The sequence below is a fragment of the Cervus canadensis genome, chromosome 5, assembly GCF_019320065.1.
Source record: "Cervus canadensis isolate Bull #8, Minnesota chromosome 5, ASM1932006v1, whole genome shotgun sequence".
NCBI lineage: Eukaryota > Metazoa > Chordata > Mammalia > Artiodactyla > Cervidae > Cervus > Cervus canadensis.
In genome coordinates, this window is record NC_057390.1 from 70,797,123 (window position 1) to 70,816,063 (window position 18,941).

The 18,941-nt window shown below is 38.9% G+C and overlaps 1 protein-coding gene across 12 annotated transcripts in view; it reads right to left on the minus strand.

Moving 5' to 3' along the window:
• Positions 1 to 18,941, minus strand: part of NCOA1 (nuclear receptor coactivator 1) — a 203,635-nt gene that overhangs the window by 127,483 nt on the left and 57,211 nt on the right. For 2 of the 12 annotated variants that reach the window (XM_043469218.1, XM_043469216.1), the window contains exons 1-2: positions 9,054 to 9,203; positions 8,006 to 8,089 (exon numbers count right to left, since the gene is read on the minus strand). The exons of 8 other annotated variants lie outside the window; for them this stretch is intronic. The gene's annotated coding sequence lies outside the window, so the exon portion shown is untranslated. Of the gene's footprint in view, positions 1 to 8,005; positions 8,090 to 9,053; positions 9,204 to 18,941 lie in introns of those variants that run through there. 2 more of the 12 variants (XM_043469217.1, XM_043469214.1) reach the window with 1 other exon arrangement.

Genomic DNA, 18,941 nt, shown 5'->3' on the forward strand with positions numbered 1-18,941 from the left:
TCAGAAGAGACTGAAGGCTATAGTCCAAGGGGGCAGGGGGGAGGGGCCAAAGAGTCGAACACAACTGAGCTACTGAGCACATACACACCCAGCACAAGCTGAAGAACGCCACACCAGAGCACATGCATAGAAGCCCGATCCGACAGAGGAAGGGTGTGAGATCTGCTCTGGGTCTCCTTTTTCTCCTATGTGCCATAAAAGGCTCTGGGAAATTCCTAAGTGCTCTAAACTAGTGCAGAAAGGTGCTGATTTTAAGTTTGCCGAAAGAGGTCCCTGTAACAGGGGCAAAGCGGCTCCACAACAGAGGCCTGGCAGAAGAGACCACCTGGCTAGTGAGTCGATGGGAATCCCAAACCAGACCTCAGGTTATCCATGCTGCTGCTGCTGCTAAGTCACTTCAGTCGTATCCGACTCTGTGTGACCGCACAGACGGCAGTCCACCAGGCTCCCCCGTCCCTGGGACTCTCCAGGCAAGAACACTGGAGTGGGTTGCCATTTCCTTCTCCAATGCATGAAAATGAAAAGTGAAAGTGAAGTCGCTCAGTCGTGTCCGACTCTTAGCAACCCCATGGACCACAGCCTACCAGGCTCCTCCATCCATGGGATTTTCCAGGCAAGAGTACTGGAGTGGGGTGCCATTGCCTTCTCCAGTTATCCATGACACCTGGGCAAATGGCAATAGATCCTGGGAACCAAGAGAACAGATCTAGAGTAACATTAGCTGTAAACTTCAGCTTCAGACATCTGAAGAATACTCTAGGACAGTGCTGGTAGCACCACAGTAGTCACAGTTCCAGGAAATAGCCTGACCAGTTACCTTAAAGGAGAGACCAGTAAGAAACCAGAGAAAACAGCACATGGACTTGATGGTTCTGGTACCCTACCATGACTACAAGGTCACACAAGCATCCATAAACCCAGATTTCATTGTGGGAAAGCGAGAGAAAAGAGATGATACTTAACTGACTAGTATTCAAACAGAGACTGAAATATCCGAAGAGATCAATTCAAATTACTAGACATGACTTAGTTTACCAGCTTGGAATAACACGGGTACTCTTCCTCCAGTTACCCAGTAGCCAGGGTTCATCAAAAGGAAGACAGGACTTTTAGAAAAATAGAGAAGCTGTATTTTCTTCATATACCTGAGTCAGCAAGAATAAGTTATGATCCTGCTACCGACTTTATGATGTTTGTTTTATGTAAGAATTCAAAAGAAACACTTCTTGGCATACTAGAAATCAACATCACTTTAAAAGTAATGATGGATTTCCAGTTCAAGATGGCAGACTGAGTATCCACTTCTTCTCCTCAAACACCTCATGTCAAGCCACAGAATAACTAAGTGAAAAATCACCGAAGATAACCAATAAAAACTCTGATGATAAACGGTAAATGCTGACCACAGCATTTACTGTGAGTCTAAAGTCTTTGTTAGAGGACTTATAGTATGAACTTTGAGTTGGAGATAATAGGTTAGGGACAATCTCAATAGACTGTGATCGAGGGAGACAACGCAGAACTAATCAGAACTCTCCCTGTAGATAAATCCCTTCCTTATAGCAGAGGCTTCCCTCATAGCTCAGTTGGTAAAGAATCCACCTACAAAGAATCCACAGGAGACCCTGGTTCAATTCCTGGGTTGGGAAGATCCCCTGGAGAAGGGATAGGCTACCCACTCCAGTATTCTTGGCTTCCCTTGTGGCTCAGCTGGTAAACAATTTTCCTGCAATGTGGGAGACCTGGGTTCAATCCCTGGGTTAGGAAGATGCCCTGGAGAAGGGAAAGGCTACCCACTCCAGTATTCTGACCTGGAGAATTCCATGGACTGTATAGGCCATGGGGTTGCAAAGAGTCGGACATGACTGAGCGACTTTCACTTTCACTTACGGCAGAAGTTTGTTAGCCTTGTCTTTGCAATTGCAGAAAAAAGAAAAAAGGAACTCTACATCCCATTTACCACAGCAAGTGGGAAACCAACTGGCAGAGTCATGTGGTCAGTGATAATATTCAGTGGAGAATACAATTTTCTGGAGAGGAGAACTGACCTTTATAGAATTACACCAGTTACCAAGATGTTACCAGCATCAGAATTATCTAAACTGTTTAAATGCTCCACCCAGACATACTGAATCAGATGTTTTGAGAATAAGGCTAGGAATCTGCATTTAAACTTGGTCCCCAAGTGACCGTTACATATACGGAAGTTGGACAAACACTGGTTTAGACCTTCATTTAAAAATACTATAAAGAAGAATAGCCAAGAACTGATGCTTTCAAACTGTGGTGGTGGTGAAGACTCTTGAGAGTACCCTGGACTGCAGGGAGACCTAACCAGTCAATCGCAAAGGAAATCAACCCTGAATATTCACTGGAAGAACTGATGCTGAAGCTGAAGCTCCAATACTTTGGCCACCTGATGTGAAGAGCAGACACACTAGAAAAGACCCTGATGCTGGGAAAGATTGACGGCAGGAGAAGTGGGTGACAGAGGATAGGATGGTTGGATGACATCATCAACTCAATGGAGATGAGTTTGAGCAAACCCTGGGAGACAGTGACGGACAAGGAAACCTGGTGTCCTGCAGTCCTTGGTGTCGCAAAGAGTCAGACACGACTGAGCAACTGAACAAGAGCAAGCCAAGAATCATCAGCTACTTGATAAAAACTAAAAGAGGCACTAAGGTGAAAAAGCAAAGGCACAAAGACCCATAAAAAAGAAAGTAAGGCAACAAAAAGAAATAAAATGTTCTTTAACTGGTATCTTCAGAGAGATTCAGGACAATATATCCATAAAATAAGAAAACTGTCGTAAAATGTAGTAACCAAGGAAAAAGAAAGAATTTTTAGAAAAACAAAAATTATTTTCAAAATGAAATATCTTGACTTTCAGTGAAGGCCAAGATGGAGTAAAAGCCCATTATAACTCTCCCACTGATTACAATTAGTAAAAAACTCTGGAGAGAATCCTAAAAGCAGCTACCTGAGAACTCTGAAAAATAAACAATGGCAGGCAAACTGGGGAGGGAAGTCAAAACGTGAAGAACAATCAATCTTGCAGTGAGTTCATGCTATTTTAAAAATCCTTTCTTGTTTATCACTTTGACATGAGGGTGGGTCGAGTCCCAGAATTACACAGCAGGTGCACACAGCAACAACTGTAAAAGAAACTCCCTCTTTCTCACTGGAATAAAAGGGGCTTCTGCAAGCTGGGAAGTGTAAATGTTTGGGATGGGGAGTTCCCAGCTCCTTTTCTTTTTTTTCTCTGCTCACCTGCTCTGAAGCCAGTACAAGTCATAAAGCTGTACAAGTGAGGCAGGAAACCTAAAGGCCTAAGAGAAAACTGGCTCCAATCTCCTGAGAAACTAGAAAAAGGAAGCAGGGTGGCATGAAGAGTATTGTGGTTGGGGAAGGCAGCCTCATTTCTCCTTTTTACCCCCTTATTCCTTCAACCGAGGAGGGCTCTGGGGGGTGTAACTGTGCAACACTGAAGCGTGGCGGGCTGGAGGGGTGCGGGTGGGCACCACTACCGAGAGAAAGAAAACTCTGAGTTCTAGTGAGAAAGCCAGGGAAAGACTCCTGGGAGCCAGAGAACATAAGGAAAGTCCCCAGGAGTACAGAGACAGAAGATTCCACTAAGGTGCATAAGTATAGATAATAAAGAGATATTAGTTTCTGCTCAAATCAAGACAAACATTTTTAAAAGTCTAGGAAGAGAAAACTTAAAAGTTACTTTAAATAATATAACATTAAAAGAGTATGATAAACACATAGCAATACAGAATAAGATCAAATGAACATTTTACAGACAAATACATATATAAATATATGGGAATTTTTTATATGATAAAGGTAGACTTCAAACAGTGGGTAACCAAAGAAACATTCAATAAATGCTACCCAAATGAATTACCTAATTTAGAAGAAAAAAGTTAGATTTCTATATAGCATCATTAAAAAAATTCTGAAAGATTAAACAAAAAATATTTATGCAGATGATCAACAGGCACAAGAAAAGATGCTCAATACTGCTAATTATTAGAGAAATGCAAATTAAAACTACAGTGAGGTATCACCTCACACCAGTCAGAATGGCCATCATCAAAACATCTACAAATAACAAATGCTGGAGGGGGTGTGGAGACAAGGGAAACTTCCTACACTATTGCTGAAAATGTAAACTGGTGTAGCATCTATGGAGAAGAGTATAGAGGTTCTCTAAAGCACTAAAAGGGCTTCCCTCATAGCTCAGTTGGTAAAGAATCTGCCTGCAATGCAGCAGACTTGTGTTCAATTCCTGGGTTGGGAAGATCCCCTGGAGAAGGAAATGGCAACCCACTCCAGTATTCTTGCCTGGAGAATCCCATGGACAGAGGAGCCTGGTTGGCTACAGTCCCTGGGGTCGCAAGAGTCAGACACGACTGAGTGACTTTCACTACTACTACTAAAGAACTAAAAATAGAATTACCATAAGTTCAGTTCAGTCACTCAGTCGTGTCCCACTCTCTGTGACCCCATGGACTGCAGCACGCCAGGCCTCTCTGTCCGTCACCAACTCCCAGAGCTTACTCAAACTCATGTCCACTGAGTTGGTGATGCATCTCATCCTCTGTTGTCCCCTTCTCATCCCGCCTTCAATCTTTCTCAGCATCAGGGTCTTTTCAAATGAGTTGGTTCTTGCAACCAGGTGGCCAAAGTATTGGGAATTTCAGCTTCAGCATCAGTCCTTCCAATGAAGGTACAGGACTGATTTCCTTTAGGATGGACTGGATGGATCTCCTTGCTGTCCAAGGGACTCTCAAGAGTCTTCTAAAACACCATAGGTCAAAAACATCAATTCTTCAGATCTCAGCTTTCTTTACAGTACAACTCTCACATCCATACATGACTACCAGAAAAACCATAGCTTTGACTAGATGGACCTTTGTGGGCAAAGTAATGTCTCTGCTTTTTAATATGCTGTCTAGATTGGTCATAACTTTCCTTCCAAGGAGTAAAGTGTCTTTTAATTTCATGGCTGCAGTCATCATCTGCAGTGATTTTGGAGCTCAAAGAAATAGTCTGTCACTGTTTCCCCATCTATTTGCCATGAAGTGATGGGACCGGATGCAATGATCTTAGTTTTCTGAATGTTGAGTTTTAAGTCAACTTTTTCACTCTCCTCTTTCACTTTCATCAACAGGCTCTTTAGTTCTTCTTCGCTTTCTGTCATAAGTGTGGTATCATCTGCATATCTGACATTATTGATATTTCTCCCCGCAATCTTGATTCCAGCTTGTGCTTCATCCAGTCCAGCATTTCTCATGTACTCTGCATATAAGTTAAATAAGCAGGGTGACGATATACAACTTTGACATACTACTTTCCCAATATGGAACCAGTCTGTTGTTCCACGTCTGTTCTTAACTCTTGCTTCTTGACCTGCATACAGATTACTCAGGAGGCAGGTCAGGTGATCTGGTATTCCCATCTCTTTAAGAATTTTCCACAATTTGTTGCAATCCACAGAGTCAAATGCTTCGGCATAGTCAGTAAAGCAGAAATAGATATTTTTCTGGAACTCTCTTGCTTTTTTGATGACCCAACAGATATTGGCAATTTGATCTCTGGTTCCTCTGCCTTTTCTAAATCCAGCTTGAACAACTGGAAGTTCACGGTTCACGTACTGTTGAAGCCTGGCTTGGAGAATTTTGAGCATTACTTTGATAGCATGTGAGATGAGTGCAATTGTGCGGTAGTTTGAACATTCTTTAGCATTGCCTTTCTTTGGGATTGGAATGAAAACTGACCTTTTCCAGTCCAATGCACTAAACAGCAATATTGCATAGGAACCTGGAATGTTAGGTTCATGAATCAAGGCAAACTGGAAGTGGTCAAACAGGAGATGGCAAGTGTGAACATTGACATTTTAGGAATCAGTGAACTAAAATGGACTGGAATGGGTAAATTTAACTCAGATTACCATTGTATCTACTACTGTGGGCAAGAATCCCTTAGAAGAAATGGAGTAGCCCTTATAGTCAACAAAACTGTCTGAAATGCAGTACTTGGATGCAATGTCAAAAACGAAAGAATGATCTCTGTTCGTTTCCAAGGCAAACCATTCAATATCACAGTAACTCAAGTCTATGCCCTGACCAGTAATGCTGAAGAAGCTGAAGTTGAACAGTTCTATAAAAACCTACAAGACCTTCTAGAACTAACACCCAAAAAAGATGCCCTTTTCATTATAGGGGACTGGAATGCAAAAGTAGGAAGTCAAGCAATACCTGGAGTAACAGGCAAATTTGGCCTTGGAGTACAGAATGAATGCCCTTAGCAGGGCAAAGGCTAATAGAGTTTTGCCAAGAGAACATAACGGTCATAGCAAACACACTCTTCCAACAACACAAGAGAAGACACTACACATGGACATCACCCGATGGTCAATACCGAAATCAGATTGATTATATTCTTTGCAGCCAAAGATGGAGAAGCTCTATACAGTCAGCAAAAACAAGACCGGGAGCTGACTGTGGCTCAGATCATGAACTCCTTATTGCCAAATTCAGACTTAAATTGAAGAAAGTAGGGAAAACCACTAGACTATTCAGGTATGACCTAAATCAAATCCCTTATGATTATACAGTGGAAGTGACAAATAGATTCAAGGTATTAGATCTGATAGACAGAGTGCCTGAAGAACTATGGATGGAGGTTTGTGACACTGTACAGAAGGCAGGGATCAAAACCATCCCCCAAAAAAAGAAATGCAAAAAGGCAAAATGGTTCCATATGGTAATGGTTGTATATTACCATATGATCCTGCAATTCCATTTCTGGACAAAACTAATTCAAAAAGATACATGCACCCCAGTGTTCACTGCAGCACCTTTTACAACAGCCAAGACATGAAAGCAACCTAAATGTCCATCAAAAGAGGAATGGATAAAGAAGATGTGGTACACAGATACAATGGAATACTATTCAGCCATAAAAAGAATAAAATAATGCCATTTGCAGCAACATGGATGAACCTAGAGATTATCATACTAAGTGAAGTCAGAGAAAGATGAATAGCATCTTATATCAATGTAAAAAAAATTATACGAGCTTATTTAAAAACAGAATAATAAACGAGCTTATTATTGAAACATAGAAACAGATTTGCAGACACAGAAAACAAATTTATGGTTACTAGAGGGTATAGCATGGTGGGGGACATGGATAAATTAGGAGTCTGGGATTAACAGATGCACATTACTATATATAAAATAAAAACCAAGGACCTACTATATAGCACAGGAAACTATAATATTCAATGTCTTGTAATAACCTATAATGGAAAAGAATCTGAAAATAAATGTATATACCCATATACATATCAGTTTAAGAAACAATGGTGTGGGGGAAAACTCAATGTGATAACATGGTGAAAAGGCATGCTCATTTCCTGACAGTGAGGAAAAGACAACTCTACCTTATAAGGAAGCAATTTGACAGTAAGTACCAAGAACCTTAGAGAATGCTGATGCCCCCTGAAACACTGTCACAATTTAGAAAGCCGTCAGTTCTACACTTGCATTTCATAGCTACACGACTGGATAAGCCACACACCACTTTGAGCACCGGTTTCTTCATTATTAAATATGAATACAAGCCACTAATTCTCAGGGCTCTTGTGATATTTATTAATAAAAGAGCAACAAAGCAAGTAAAAGTGTCTTAAAAACTATAGAGCAGACACTTGACCCAAGGCCTGTGAACTCTGGGGGATTTCAGAAGGTCCTCAAACTCTCTGAATATCTATGAATGTTTGTGAAAAGTGACAACAGCTTTATGCAAACCTTCCAAGGGGCTCCCGATCCAAAAGAAAACTGAGAAGCTCCATAAGCAAAGAGCAAAATCAAAGTTGAGAACATGCTCTCCATTCAATGTGTCCAGCTTGATGCAGGGCCCATAACAGGTCCAAATCAGGAATTCACTAGAAAAATCCAGGTAGTATTTAAGATGATATTAAACTTACCCAACTTATTTCTAAACCCCTCAGAGCAGGATTTAGTGATTTCTTAGCATATTAATTCAATCTCTGATGTAGCTGTAAGAGAACCTGAAATCAGGAGAATAATTAAACAGTCAGTTGGAGCTATCTGGATCAACTGCATGAAGTTAATGTAATCTACTAAGAAAACTCGAAGTGGGGGTGGTAGTGGCAGTAAATAAATTTAATATATTTAAAGTACTATCCTTTATTTATTAAGATATACATAATTAATACATAAGCCTTCTTGGGACTTCATCTTTAAGCAAACAAAAACCAGAGATTTTATGTATATACTTTTAATAAAATGGGATATAGAAAATTGTTGCTCTTCCTCCAAAATAATTAAGACTAAAAGATTAATTCTAAAACTTCTATTTCTAGATGGTAAGTCATACTTTCATTAAAAAAAATTTAAAGCCCTAAAAGTGAGGCACACTGATAAAATTCTACTCAATCAACAGATGGCAAACAGACTAAAAGGTACTTTAATTATATTGAAAATTAAACAATTAAGAATTTAAAGTACTTAAGGTCTTCCAGAATAGATAATATTTTTCCCTGTTCTTCCCACTAAGTAAAACTAAAAAGTCTGGACAACAAATATTGATATAACAAACATAAGTAGACTCTAAAGGTGGAGAGAAGGTGGATCAGTTAGAAATCACCAGATCTAAGGAAAACAACACGGTGGTGAGTTCTATGGGTTTTCTTTTGTGCCACATATGCTCTAGACTTGGAGCTGAGGAAGCTTGAAACCTAGAAATATCAACAGGCCCAGACCCTTCAAAACAATCAACCAAATAAAAAAAATCCTGTTCTCCCCAGCCAAAAGATCAGGAAAGAACCAATCTAGACAAAAAGCTGTTATACCCAGACAAACCTCACAGAACAAAACTGTGGACCAAGCTCTACCAGCAAAGGTCAAGTGGAGAACCTAGCCTTCTAAGGACCTTTTCCAAGCTGTAACAAGGTAACCCACACTCCCTACCACAGTGGTGTCAGAGAAGGCCATTTGGGAGTTGGTCCTTACCAAGTGACAATGAGACCTTCTTCCTGCTGGTGTCAGTGAAGACCACATGGAGAGCCAGGGTGTCCACCTGGCAGTAAGAAGGTGTACTTCCCTCTCCTTGGTACAGGCTAGTGTCAGAAGAGGCCCAGTGGAGTCGGGCCTTTTGCCACTGTCCAACAGTAAAAAGGCCCCTGTGGAGGACATGTGGGGAGCAGGGCTGAGGCAAACCAGCCCCTCCCAGCTGGGGAAGTCAGTGGAGGCCAGACTTCCCATCTCTGAGCAGCAGTAGTGAGGAATCTCCCACAAACTTGAGAGTCAACAAAGGCAGAGTGAGGCACTTGGACTTTTATTCCCACTAGGCAGTAAAGTGGCAAAGCACTCCCCTCCTTCCCATGCCGGAGTAGTGCCAGAAGAAGCCAGCTAAATCAGAATGCTTAAATAAGATCCAGTGTCTCAGAACATAATATCCAAAATGTCCAGGTATCAAATAAAAATCACTCATCACAACGAGAAATCTCATAACTCTCATCACAACAAGAAGCATGTCAAACTGAATGAAAAAAGACAGTTCACAGGCACCAGTTACCTGATAACGGAAGCCCTGGCGTCACAGTGGTAAAGAATCCGCCTGCCAACGCAGGAGACCCGAGTTTGATCCCTGGGTCAGGAAGATCGCCTGGAAAAGGAAACGGCAACCCACTCCAGTATTGTTGCCTGGGAAATCCTATGGACAGAGGAGCCTGGCAGGCTACAGTCCATGGGTTCACAAAGAGTTGGACATGACTTTGCAACTACACACACACACAATATTTATTGAACATTATTAATACTATGTGCTTAGCTAATGCTATAAACATATTATACATATTAACTGTACCCTTACCATAATTCTATGAAGCAGTTACTAATTACTGTTATTAGTCCCATTTTACACAGATGAAAAGCAAGGAATATAGAGATTAGATTAGAGATTAAAACCCCTGAGGTTGCCCAGCTTCATAAAGTTACTGAGAAGCAGATTCTGGATTAAAATCCTGATGGCCCCACTACTGACATAATGTTTGAAGTGACATTATAAAAATATCTCCGAGAGCAACTATGCACATGAGTGAAACAAATAAAAAACAGGGAGTCTCAATTAAGAAAAAAAATACACCAAAAAAAAAAAATGTCAGAACTGAAAACATGCAATAACTGAAATGAAAAACTCAACAGGTGAGAACAACAGTAGAATGGAGAGGACAGAGGGAAGAATCACTGAACTGGATGATAGAACAGAAGAAACTACCCAACCCAAACAATAGAGGGAAAACACTGAAAAATAAAACAAAATAAAACAGAGCCTTGGGGACCTGTGGAACTACAACAAAAGACTTATATCCCATGTCTTCTGAGCCCCAAAAAGAGAGAAAAAAGGGTAAGACTGAAAAAGTTCACTAAGAAACAAAAGCTTGTAACTTCTCAAGCTTAGAAAAACACACAAGTTTATAGAAACTAAGTGAATCCTAAACAAGATAAGTTCAAAATAATCCACACCAAGAGAGTTTACAGTTAAGCTTCTGAAAACTAAGGACAAAGAAAATATAATGAAAATAGCCAGAGAGAAACAATGCTTTACCTATAGGAAAAAAAAAATTCAAATGACAGATTTCTCATCTGAAAAAAAAAGGGATGAAGGAAGTGGCACTGAAGTCCACATCTGATCATCTGTGGTTACATATGTGTTTTTCTCTCGTTCATAACTCTTGGCATGCCTGGAATTTGGAGACTGAATGTCAGATATTGCATAATAAAAATTGTAGAGGTTGTGTCTGATATCTTTTTCAATAGATCTTCTTTAGTTCCTGGTTGGTAATGGGACCTAATTCCATTTAATCAGACATTAAGCTAATCTGAAGACAATTTTCAATCATATTGAGACCGATGAACATGCACCCAATGGTCACAGCAGCATTATTTACAATAGCCAAGATATGGAAACAACCTCAGTGTCTATCAACAGAAGAATGAACAAAGAAGATGTGATGCATATATATATACACACATACACACAACACACTATGGAATACTACTCAGCCATAAAAAAGAATGAAATTTTGCCATTTGTAACATGGATGGACTTGGAGTGCATTATGCTAAGTGAAATAAGTCAAGACACAGGAAGACAAATACTGTATGACATCACTTTTATGTGGAATTTAAAAAATAAAACTGCTGAATATAACAAAAAAAGTAGATACATATATAGAGAACAAATTAGTGGTTATAAGTAGAGACAGGGAAGTGGGGAGGGGCAGAGACTTAAGAGGCACAAGTTATTACAGCTGGGACTTTCCTAATGGTACAGTGGATAAGAATCCACCTGCCAATTCAGGGGACATAGGTTCAATCTCTAGTCTAGGAGGATTCCACATTATGCAGAGCAACTATGCCCGTGTGCCACCACTACTGAGCCCAAGCTCTAGAATCCAAGAGTCACAACTACTGAGCCTGAATGTTGCAACTACTGAAGTCTGCACACCTACAGCCCGTGCTCTGCAACAAGACAAGCTACTGCACTGAGAAGTCCACACACTGTCACAAAGGGCAGCCCTCGCTCGCTGCAATTAGAGAAAACCCATGTGCAGCAACAAAGACCCAGGGCAACCAAGAATGAAATGAAATAAATAAATAATTGTTTTAAAAACTACAAATATTGGGACTTTACTGGTGGCCTAATGGTTAAGATTCTGTGCTCCCAACGCAGGGGTCACGGGTTCAATCCCTGGTCAGGAAACCAGATCCCACATGCTGCAGCGAAGACACGGCACACCCAAATAAATAAGACCCGGCACACCCAAATAAATAAATAAATATTTTTTAAATGTACAACACAGGGAATATAGCTGTTATAATAACTATAAAGGGAGTATAACCTTTAAAAATTGTGAATCACTATATTATACTGTATAATATAATGTACATGAACTACATACAATTCAATTAAAAAAATAAAAAGACCTGGTCTTCTCTGGTTTAGACTTACTGTTACAATATAGTTATTTATAGATCTCAACTGTAAGCCTAGGATATCTACCAGGATTCTTCTATTTCTTTAGTACCATGAAACTGCTGAAAATTCTGCTTAGCTTCTCAACTTCTTAGTAGCCACCAGTGGTTCAACTTTTCTGCCTATTGGCTTGTGCAGTTTAGCAATCTGCAAAAACTTCTGGTGGAAACATGGTTCAGACTTTTGGCTCTCCTTCTCTGTGTTTATATTCTCTTTAGGATCTTGGTCATTCAAGCCCTAGATGTCTTGTAATCCTGAAGTCCAACAGTCTCTCCACCCTTTAAGACTGCCAAAAGTTCCCCTAAATTTCTGTTTCTTAGCAACCACTATATGTTCAACTCCTCGCTCTTGGTGGTATCATCTACAAAATGGTGATAACTTTCATAAATATAGATTATTTATGTGTCTTTTCCATTGATAAAATTCAAAATCCCAAAATAAAAACTTTTAGCAACATAGGAACAAAAAATGAACTTCCCTACTTTGTTAAAATCTATCAGAAGTCAAGAGTAAACATTGTATCAATACTTAGGAATAAAGTAACAAATGAATTTTCATGTATGTTAAAAACAAATACTGAGGGAAATCACATGAACTATTCAACACAGTATTAGAAGACTTAGTCAATGCAACAAACCAAGGAAAAGTTATATTAATTCTAGAAAGGAACAGACTCCCCAAAAGTCATTATTTGCATATAACATGAAAACTTCTCCTTACAAAACTCAAAAGAGAATATAAAACTCATAGAATTCCTATCAGTTCTCAGTATGATGCCAAGAAATAAAAAGATAGATCCCTATCCTTGTAAAAATTACATTCCAGATTTGGAGAGACAGTAAGGAACACAGGTAGTAACAATACACATAATAAATAGGTAAATTATCAAGTCTGTGAAAAGGTGACAAATGCTGTGAAAATGTAAAGTAAAATAAAGGAGGGAACGGGGAAATCAGAACCAGAAACAGGTAGACTATGATTTGTTTTAAAGAAATCAGAACCACTCCATTCCAGAAAAGACAAAAATAAAAATCACCTAGAAATAAAAAAAAAAATCTGTGGAATATGAGTAAGGTCTTCAAGTAGAAAACAAAGTTTTCAAAAGTGAACCTTATCTGGATCATAATTCAAACAAGTAAATAATAAAAAAAAAATGGAAGAAATGTTTCTCACATTAAATGTTTCTGACATTAAAACAATTTAAATTTTGAATACTGACTCAATATTCAAAGATATTAAAGAATTATTGTTAATTTTCAAGTGTGATTTGTTGTTCACTCACTCAGTTGTGTCCAACCATTTGCAATCCCATGAACTGCAGCACACCAGGCTTCCCTGTCCCTTACTATCTCCCAGAGTTTGCCCAAACTCATGTCCATTGAGTGGATGATGCCATCCAACCATCTGATCCTCTGTCACCCCATTCTCCTCATGCCTTCAATCTTTCCCAATCAGGTCTTTTCCAATGAGATGGCTCTTTGCATCACATGGCCAAAGTATTGGTGCTTCAGCTTCAGCTTCAGTCCTTCCAACGAATATTCAGGGAATGGTATTACAATTCCATTTTTCTTAAAAAAACAAAAACACCTTATATTTTTCCAGGAACACATGGAATATTTACAGCTCAAATGACTCAGTATCTGGATTTGTTTCAAAATGTGAGAGGAGATAAAGTGAATGAAAGTACAGATAAAACAAGACTAATAACTGTTGAAGGTGAGTAGTTCATTCTTCTATTTTGTCTACTTTGGCATTAAGTTTGAAATTTTCCTTAGGAAACATTTAAAGTTCATATACCATATGGTTCTGCAATTCCACTTCTTTTTATCTTAAAGCAACTATCATGCAGGTACATGAGAAAGTACATACAAGATACTCCTGACTCCACTGTTTGTAGTTTTAAAAACTTCTAAACAATCTGCAGTAAAAACCTTGAGGCTCCAAATAAGACTGATACAGCCACAGTATAAAACACAATGCAGAAAAATAAAACAACAACAAAACACAGACCTAAATATGCTGCAGAGTTAAAAAAAAAAATCAAACTGCCAAACTATATAAATATACCACTTACAGAAAATAAATACATTTCCAAAAATGTGTGTACATATGTTTATGTGTATATATATAAATCAGTTTGTATATGTGTGTATATATAAATCATATATGGATCACCATTTACTAAAAAGAAAGGTTATTCTCTCTAGAACTGCTTTTGCAACTTTATCAAAAATCAACTGGCCATATTTCTAGGGGTCCCGTTTCTAGCCTGTCTGCCTGCCTGCCAGCCAGATAAGTCACTTCAGTCATGTTCAACTCTCTGTGACTGTCTACTCTGTCCCAATGATCTAAGTGTCTATCCCTTTGCCAATACCACATCATCTTTATTTCTGTACTGACATTCTTTGGGTACCTCCAATATGCTATATGCTCCTTCCTTACCTCAAGAACTTCAGATAAGCTGGTTCTGTCTGCCACCACATTCTTCCTTTCTCACTTAGTATTAATAACTCCTAACTCAACTTTCAGAATTTAGCTTAAATATTGCTTTCTCAGGAAAAACTTCCCATCATGAAAGTCAAAGTGGTTTCAAGAGAAAAGAGAAAAAAGTCAAAATGCATCAGTCCAATAGGGCATCCAATTACCAACTCAGCAAGAGTCAGAGACTACCTATGGCTTTAAGAAGTTGCTAACCCACTCCAGTGTTCTTGCCTGGAGAATCCCAGGGACAGGGGAGCCTGGTGGGCTACCGTCTATGGGGTCGCACAGAGTCGGACACGACTGAAGTGACTTAGCAGCAGCAGCAGCAAGATTTCGTAAGCTTTGTCACACTGTGTTTACTTCTGTCGTGACCAGCACTCCTTCTCTACCACTTCCTCCTTCTACCTTTCCCCTAGCTTAGCTGTAAAGTCCTAAAAGAAAAAAGGGAAGATGAACTTGTCATCCTGCTGGCAAGCAAGGTGGAGCTGCCAATCCATCATTCCACTTCTGCTCTGGATAACTGTTAGAGAAGATTCTCTAAGAAACAGAAGAAAGTGGATGAATTCCCTCGGACGTAGAACAAGGTGAAAACTAATCTAGGTTTAACAACAAAAAGGTCCATCCCCCAACCAAAAAGATAACACAGTACAGAGGAACAAGCTGATCTTTGTATTAATATTAAGTAATCACAACTTAGAGAACTAGTTAAGGAAGGAAAGTTAAGACCTCTTTTAAAGAGTCTCTTCCCTTAAAATGCCAAGTAGATGACAGTAATGATTTAGATTTTTCAAAATTATAATCAGAAAAAAGAAAAGCAAAGGTAACTAATATTTTCTGAGCACTGTTACATGCCAGGGACTGTGTTGGGTATTTTAGATATGTGTTCTCATGTAGTCTTTGTAAAGAATCTGTGGAGTAGATATTATTATTTCTACTTTATACAGAAAGAAATTCAGTTTACACAGATAGACTGATTCTATTTCCTCTTTATTCTCATTCCCTAAATTCATTTTTATCATAACTATACTCATGAAAAAAATAAAGCAATATATGAAAAACTGCAACTTAAATGAGACAAGACAATTAACAGACACCAGTACTGACATGACAAACATATTTGAATTATCGAACGATGATTTTAGGGCAGCTATCAGTAAAACAAACCAAAATGCAACTGTGAACACTACTGAAACAAATGGGAAAACAGAAAGTCACAGCAAAGATACAAAAAATACAGAGAATCAAATGGAAATTTTAGAATTAAAAAATACAACAGCCAAAATTAAATTCAATGGATGGATTCAACAGCAGGATGGCAATAACAAAGAAAAAATTGATATTAAAGCAAGTGAACTTAAAGATTGATCAACAGAAATCATCCAACCTGAACAAGAGAAAAGGAATAGACTGAAAAAAATAAATGGAGCCTCAGAGACCACTGGAACAATTACATAACATCTAACATTCATGTCATCAAAGTCCTAGAAAAAGGGGAGAAAAAGCATGGGCTGAAAAATTATTTGAAGAAATAACTGCTGACAATTTTAAAAATTTGGTTAAAATCATAAGCTAACCAAATTCAAGAAGAGCTGAGCAAACTGTAAATGGGTTAAACCCAAAAAAAATCCAAACACACTCACATTTTTAAAAAGTTTTTGAAACAAAACACAAAGAACTAAATAGTGTATGCAGGCAGAGAAAAACAATGCATTATCTACAGGCGAATTTCTCATCAGAAAACCAGAGGCCAACTGTACCAATTCCAAAACAATGCACGAGTACTTGATTCCCTATGGACTACTTTATTATAGTTATTAAATAAGTAAAAAAAGATTATTCACTATTGTTTCAGTTACCCAGGAGGATAAACTCTTTTCCTTATGTTTGTTTATTCTAATAACTCTACACTGACCTAATAGACATAATTTTATCAATGTACTTACTGGAATCTTCGTGTTATAATTATTTTTAAATATTTATTAGGTAGTTAGAATAGGGAAAAGGAGTCCAAAATGGCGGTGGCTAAAAGACCTGGAAGGGGAAAGCCCACGAAAATAGAACAAAGGAAGGTCCGAGGACTGGAGTGAGAACCTCAGGTAAAACAAACAACGCTCCTGCCTAAGCCCAATTTGCATAGGACAGGCCTGGGGGAACAAAAAAAAACATATAAAAAGAGGAGCCAAAGCCCTCTTCTCTCTCTCTCTCTCTCTAGCACGACGGGGCGCTCTTCTGTTCCCATCTTTGGATCGACGTGCCCTCACACCTTGAAGATGGGTTTTCCTGCTATTATCTAAATAAATAGAGCTGTAACACTGAGCTGTAACACTGATTTATTTAAGAGCTGTAACACGGTCTGTCCTCCAAGAGCTGTGACCCGCCGAGGGGGCTTCAATGTCCGTCACTCCAAATTTTTGTTGTGATGAGACAAACGAGGAGCATACACTCGCCTGACATATTCATGATTACTTTAGATAGTATTTAAGGTCAAATTTGTAAATATCTTCCATTTTGTTATTTTCCTTTTTAATTTTGCGGTGGTTTTTTCATTTAGATGTACTTAATTTTTTAGTCTTCTCACTTTGGGTTACTATTTGCATAGCTTCACTAGTTTTTCAGTTTTTAAAAAGTTAACCACATATTTGCATATGGACAGGCTCAACACTAATTTTTATAACTGCTACCTGATCAGATCAAAACTTATAATTCTACCACTTGGCAGACATCAGGATTATTGTGTACTTATTTCCTGTCATATTTTCTCAATTCTAAAGATGTTTGTTTCCCTTAAAATAATATTTTTAGGTTTCTGAAAACAGAAGTATCTGAATTAATGTTCAGAAAAACGTACCAGTAGTTAAGCAAGAGTAAGTTGTGATGTATGTAACTGCTTTGCCCAGGTGTAAAACTGTGAGAAATACCTTCCCATAGGAAGTATCTGTTTACCCAAATATCACCACAGCTGAATTAGCTACATGGGTAAACTCACAAGCTATAGAATGTTAAGTTAAATCCCAAAGCCTGACTGTTGCTTGAGTTGCTTGACTGTTGCTTGACTGTTGCTTTCTCAGAAAGCACTGAAATAAAAAGCTACTGTGATGCAAATACTGTCTGTCACAAGACAAGCAAGGGCAATTAAAGGCAACAGAAATGGTCCAGTCCTTCAAAATAGATCACAGAATTATCAGAGCTGGGAGACACCAGTGAGACCACTTTACATTTTATAAAGTACTATTACCCAAGTGCTGGATATCTGTCAGAAGTTTCCAGCTGACTCAAAAGAGAAGTTATTTAATTCAGTTTATCTATAGAAAAACTGAAACTATGAATTTAGCCAAAAAAGAAAAGCAGTTAAATTCCAAACATTTCCCATATGACTCAAAACTACACTGATAATCATAATGTGTAAAAAGGCAATAACAGGTGAGGAAAATCAGCATGTCAGAATGAAAAAGGATTAGACTCACTCTTGTATTATGATTCCAAAGAAGACGGTATAGAACTGTATGGATAAATGTATGCTTCTGTCAGTTAATTTCTAAGAAGTATTTTCAAAATAAATTTAATGCTTCTTCTTTCTTTAAAGTATATTAAAGAGTACATATCACAATAATTAATCTCAGAATAGAGAAAATGCACTCTGTGTATATGTGTGTATATATTTACATACATCAATGGCACCCCACTCCAGTACTCTTGCCTGGAAAATCCCATGGACGGAGGAGCCTGGTAGGCTACAGTCCATGGGGTAGCGAAGAGTTGGACACAACTGCTCGACTTCACTTTCACTTTTCACTTTCATGCACTGGAGAAGGAAATGGCAACCCACTCCAGTGTTCTTGCCTGGAGAATCCCAGGGACGGAGGAGCCTGGTGGGCTGCCATCTCTGGGATGGCGCAGTCGGACACGACTGAAGCGACTTAGCAGCAGCATTCAGTTACTAGGGCTTCCCTTACAGCTCAGTTGGTAAAGAATCCGCCTGCAATGCAGGAGACTCCAGTTTGATTCCTGGGTCGGGAAAATCCACTAGAAAAGGAACAGGCTACCCACTCCAGTATCCCTGGGCTTCCCTTGTGGCTCAGCTGGCAAAGAATCTGCCCCCAAGGCGGGAGACCTGGGTTCAATACCTGTACTGGGAAGATCCCCTGGAGAAGGGAAAGGCTACCAACTTCAGTATTCTGGCCTGGAGAAGTTCATGGACTGTATAGGCCATGGGGTCGCAAAGAGTTGGACACGACTGATCAACTTTCACTCACATTCAGTTACTTATCTGCTCATTCATTTCTAGGTAAAGAAAAGCAAGAACAGAGAAGCAGGACCAAAACTAAAGATAATAATGCATAAAAATCAAACCCTTCAAAGATCCTAAACATTACTGTGAT